The sequence below is a fragment of the Toxorhynchites rutilus genome, chromosome 3 (assembly GCF_029784135.1).
Source record: "Toxorhynchites rutilus septentrionalis strain SRP chromosome 3, ASM2978413v1, whole genome shotgun sequence".
Lineage (NCBI taxonomy): Eukaryota > Metazoa > Arthropoda > Insecta > Diptera > Culicidae > Toxorhynchites > Toxorhynchites rutilus.
The window spans coordinates 254,891,141-254,896,998 of NC_073746.1; the positions used below are offsets into that span (position 1 = coordinate 254,891,141).

At 35.4% G+C, this 5,858-nt stretch overlaps 1 pseudogene; it reads left to right on the top strand.

The window, feature by feature from the left end:
* Nucleotides 1-851: 851 nt before the first annotated feature.
* Nucleotides 852-984, top strand: LOC129780654 (U4 spliceosomal RNA; annotated as a pseudogene).
* The last annotated feature ends 4,874 nt before the right edge of the window (nt 985-5,858 follow it).

A 5,858-nucleotide genomic window follows, 5' to 3' on the forward strand; every position in this document is an offset into this window, starting at 1 on the left:
CCTTCCTATCCTCCTGAGGAGGGCCGTTTTGTTTTTTGGCTTTGGAACACGCCTTTCACTGGGTCACTTGTGCTTCGTTACTGCTTTGGTCCTCGGATCAGTAAATTTTTACTTTTCTTTACAGCATATATTAAATATCTTATGAAGCATAGGATCCCTTCCTACCTTCTTCTTTAACCGAGAGTCGAGTGGACAGATCTGATGAGTGATTTTGTTTGGTTTCCCTTTCGCCAGTCCCCTCTGGGCTGGTTTTATTGTGGCTCTTCACTGGGCTAGAGGCGAATGAACTGCAAAGTTTAAAGCCTCTTAAAAACAAAGAAAGAAAGAAGAAAAAATATCTTATTTTCTTTCAAACCTTAAACCCGTGTGGTTGTACGGCATCGGCATCGTGGACGTAACAAAGGAGGACAAGTTAAGGGAAAGGCAAAGTCTCACTCGAACCGTGCAGGTCACCAGTTCCCTGTTGGTCGCATTCACTGATTGCTCCGCAAGGGTAACTAGCCCGAACGGATTGGTGCCTGAGCACCAGTATACTCAACCGCGCTTATAGAGTTTCGGCCGTCGGAGTGCTCGAGTTGGCTTGCAAAGCTGCTCACGACAATCAGAAAACCCGCATCAAGAACAGAGCAGCTTCGGTTCGGCGCTCATCAAGGAAACAATTAGTTTCAGTGAGTGGCAAAGTGTTTCTCCGGCACGTCGCATTAAATGTAATTTACTGAACAACATGTCACAAGCTGGATGGGAAGAAATTTTCCAACTGTGAAAGCTGTGGCGAGTGGCAAACGCAATAGCTAAGCAGGAAGGTTTAACCGAACAAGATGGGAATATCGAGTGATAACAAAAACACACAAAGCTTTGCGCAGTGGCGATATCGTAACCAATGAGGTTTTACCGAGGTGCGATTATTGCTAGTTGAAAACAAAAACACAACACCAAAGGTTCTTTTCAGAACCATCAACATATTCATAAAGAGTAAACAGTAAACTAATCCATTTTTCAGGAAGCTAGGTAGGTATTCACGTAGGAGAAGAAAATAAAACAATATATTTAAAATATATATTTAACAAAAGCTGTCCCCTTTGTATAGTCCTACGTCACTTCGGTTATGTCCCCGTCATTACCCACCCGTCTTTTTAATTTTTATTCTCCACTTTGTTTTATTCGGAATATTTTCATGGTGTACTGTATTCTATCAGTCAAATTACTTCATTTGGTACCCATATTGGCAAGTTCATGAGTCCAATCGCAGAACTGTTCATTTTTTTTTATCCCATTTATTTTTTTAAGGCTCATTAGCATTTTAGATGTAACAGAGCCGAATTTTAATCGTGTACATGTCACATCGTTATCATATCTATAATTAACACATTACACAGTTGTCATTCGCCAGTATTCCTTCTATACCATTACATATGGTACATTCACACAGTAGCCATTTAGGCGTAAGAGTATTCTTTCTGTTCTTCCATTATCCAGTTGGACCACCGGACAGCGGAGACAGTTGATTGATCATTGTTGAGTTATTTATAGAACAGCAGCCCGATGTGTCTTGCAGAGCAGAGCAGTTGTATGGATGAATCGATCTTATTTCGACCGTGGATCGATCTCCATCGCTGATGATTGTTGCGTGGACGTAGCTATTCTGTAACAACACAAAGATGGTCAATGAGGGCCCTGAGTTGAACTGTTCATTGATTGATCTTCTAATCGACCCCGTTGAATTTACCTTTTACTAAAAAAAATCCTGAAAATAATCTGATATTAAACTCAACATTATAATATCAGATTATTTTCAGACACAATTCTCGTTCAAGATTTATCAATAACTTGCAAATAACATGTTTCTCCGTTACATGGAATAAATGTTTGTTACAGAAAATATGATAAAATAAAGAAAGACCCCTCCCCTCTACTCCACTTAGAGAGGGGGGAGGGGTGTCGAACCACCTTAAAAATGTTTCTTCCCCATAAAACCTCCACATGCCAAATTCAGTTCCGTTTGCTTGATTTGTTCTTGAATTATGCCGAAATGTATGCTTCATTTGTATGGCAGCCCCCTCTGCCCTCAGAGAGACGGGAGGAGTACCATAGAAACATTTATTGCACCCTAAAACCTCCATATGCCTAATTTGGTTTAATTTGCTTGATTAATTCTCGAGTAATGCAGAAATTTGTGTTTCATTTGTATGGCAGCCCCCCCTAAGAGAGAAGGGAGGAGTACTCAACCACCGTAAAAACATTTATTGCACCCTAAAACCTTCACATGCTAAATTTGGTTTTGTTTGCTTGATTAATTCCCGAGTAATACAGAAATTTGTGTTTCGTTTTTTATGTCGGACAAATAGTAGATGCAGCTTACAAGCAGTATGAGTGATGTGAAGTGCTTAAACGAGCAGTATCCTCTGCGTAGAACGAGATATACACTACAACATGGCCCATCTTGATCGAAACCACCCCGAATGGGTCAATTTAACTGATTGAGAACTAAAGATGACCTACGAATTAGAAACTTTTTGTATTTCATGTAAAATTGACGTTAATTTTGTAAAGGATTGAGAGTTTTTCCATCTGGTTCTATAGTTATGAATTTTAGTGTTTCGATTTTGTGATGACTCGTATTTTGTTTATCTTGAGTGTCGTATGTTGAGCTGGCTGGTGTTGCGTTAACTCTTCCCCCTTTAGATGACTTTGTCCTCAAAGTTTGTTTGCTGTTTGAAATGTTGTTGGTATATTGATGAAAGTTTCCATTTTCTTTTTTGCTGGTTCATCAGGTTCAGGGCTTATTGTAAGTGGGATGTCTTCTTGTTGCTTATCTGGAATTTTGATGTTTATTTTTGTGGAGTTTCTGGAAAGATACCAAAAAATTCCAAGTGCGGCTTAAATTGATACAATTGATATTCCACTTAATGATCCGAATAAATTTATTTTCCAGGATAAGGAATTGTTTTGCAGGTTGATAGTTTCTAATTTCTCACGGTGATCGAGTGTTAAATTTTGCAGGTATTCCACAGGAGGGTCATCGACTGTTTCCGTTTCCCATGCTATTAAGCCAATGGTAGGGTGGTATGGTGTTCCTGGTATGGTTGATTCCAAGTTTGAAAATAGTTCACCATTGAAGTATATGTCACAATCTTCAAATTGGACAAGAAATTATCCGTCTATAATTTGATTAGAATTACTGCAATTTGATGAAATTTCTGTTATGGCATCATTCATTAATATTGTTGCTTCATTGATGCGTTTGATTAATCCTTTTGAATAGACTTTTTCGTATGTGCAGCTTGAGTGTTTTCTTTGAATTAATTGTTGTACACACTCGGATGGTATTTGCAGAAATGTGTTTTCGCATAGATAATTGTTATCTTGCTTATCACATGGGTGATTAACTTCGAAAATGTGTGTTTGATTGTGTAGGAAATAATTTTCAGTTAATAGTATCCTTTTGTTATGTTTTATAATAGAGTCGATGTAATTGAATTCATAAATGCTTTTGGATAATTGCGGAATTTTCAGTGTGTATGCAATGTGAGAATTGTTGAGGGTTACTTGTGCACTTGATTGAGATAGAAGTTCCTCAAATGATGACATGTAGATATCATGTTCATTTAAGAAAGTGGCTATATTGGTAAAGTCTCGTATTGATAGGAGCTTGCTGCTCGGTATACCATGTTTAGCCATTATTATTGCTTCTTCGATTACTTCTATCTGATCCTGAAGGGAGTCTAAATTGGATAGGATCATTAGTTGATTAATTTCCATCGAATGTTTTTTCATTCTTTGTTTTTCTAATGACAGTATTTGATTTGCAATATTGGTGACATCTTGAATACGGTTGCTGATTGCTTCATTAATCATGACCTGTTTGTTGTTTTGTTGGATTAGGGAGTTTAGAGTAGTGTTGATGATTCGAAGGTCTTCTGCATCCGGGCTTCCGGCTATCCATTTCCAGACGGTGCCAATGGAGTCCCATCGTTTCTGTCTTCTTGTGAATGGTTTAATTTTAAGAAATGTTTCATACAATTGGTGATTTTTAATTTGTATTAATTCGTACAATGGATTGGGATATGGATTGTTTTGTATTTCTTCGTTAATTTTAACTACTGCGTTTCCAAGTTGATATAAATCTATTGGGTGAATTATTCTGATATATCCTATTTTTATTTGGGCTTTTCCCAAAGGTATGATTGCCAGTGGATTATTGGTTAGATCATGAATATGTATTTTGGAATGTACAATGTATGCATAAATGATAAATCTGTAAAGATAGAGAGTAATTTTATTCTGTAATGTTTTTTCTCAAATTTACCTTATATATTTTCCTGTTGTTAGAGTCAATGACATATGTATCGTGGTTTTCTTTAATTTTTATAATATTATAGCGGCTTTTGCGTTTATTGTGAGAATTTGTTTTTTTCATATGCATAGGAATTTGGTTCATATTGTTGATAGGTTTTTGGAATGATCTTTTCTTCTTTATCTTTGAATAGTTTGATAATTTTGTCATTGTTTTGATCTCTTATCCTTGCAATTTCGCTAAATGATAAATTTTCTCTATTTTCCCCTATGTAGATATTTTTGGGTGTGTTTTTCTTATAAAGGAATGTATTGTATTATTGTATCTATGTGCTGCCTGTTGAATTAAACAATTTATTGTCATATCTGGATTTAATGCTTTTATGCATCTGGCAATTTCTCTTAGAGTTGAATGACATCTTTCAATCTGACCATTAGTCTCTGATCTATTTACTGGTGTTTTGAAAACTTGTATACCTAGATTTAATATTTGTTGTTCTACAACATTGGAAACGAATGAACTTTCATTATCAATGACTATTTGAGCTGGTAAATCCCAATCGAACAATAATTTTAGTAATACATCTTTTATGTCAGAAATTTTGATTTTATGGGTCTAATTTTTAAATATTTGGAGAATTTGTCTATAGAAGATATAAAAAGAAAATTAGAGTTGTATACAAAAATATCAATATGGATAATTTCTCCAGGATAATTTGGTATTAGTATTTTTACAGGCATAAATTGTTGTGGGTTTCTTTCGTATTTTTCTGTTTTACATAATTCGCAATTTTTTACAACTTTTTGTATTAATTTGTGCATTCCTGGAAAGAAGAACTTTTTTATGATTTGTTGAGAGTTTTCTTTTGCATTTCGATGAGCAAAGTTATGTATATTATTTATTTCTTCTAACTGTTGTTCTTCATTGTTCAGATCTGTTACTTGTGTTTGTGAAAACCTAGCTTTGACAATTTTAGAATTAAATTGTTCTTTGTATATTTCTTGTATTTGACCCATTGTAGATTCATTTGTTAAAATTCCATTTACAACTCCTGGATTTAAATATTGTTTAAGTGTATCTTTGAGGAATTGTGGAGTAAAATTTGGTTCGACAAATATGTGTCGACTGAATTTTTCAAAAGGAACGTTGTGTTCATGCGATGGAGTTTGTCCGATTTGAAAAATTAATTGATTCCGAAAAAACATTGATTGGTGCTTCTGTAGATGGAATGTATGAAGTGTCATCGTTTTCTGCTGAATGAAAGGTTGGGGTTAGTGAGTTAATTTGGATTCGTGATAACGCGTCTGCTACTACGTTGGATTTTACAGGTTTGTAATGCATTTCATAATCATGCTCTTCCAAAAATGATTTCCAGCGTTTTAGTTTAGCGTTGTTGTTTTTTGGTGACAGTGTGAATGTTAGTGGTAGATGATCAGTGTAAATTTTTAATTTAGCTCCGTAAATGAAATTTCGTAGAGTTTGTAATGCCCAGTCGACTGCAAGCATCTCCTTTTCATTTGTTGCGTAGTTTTCTTCTGTTCTGGAAAGAGTTCTGGAAATGAAG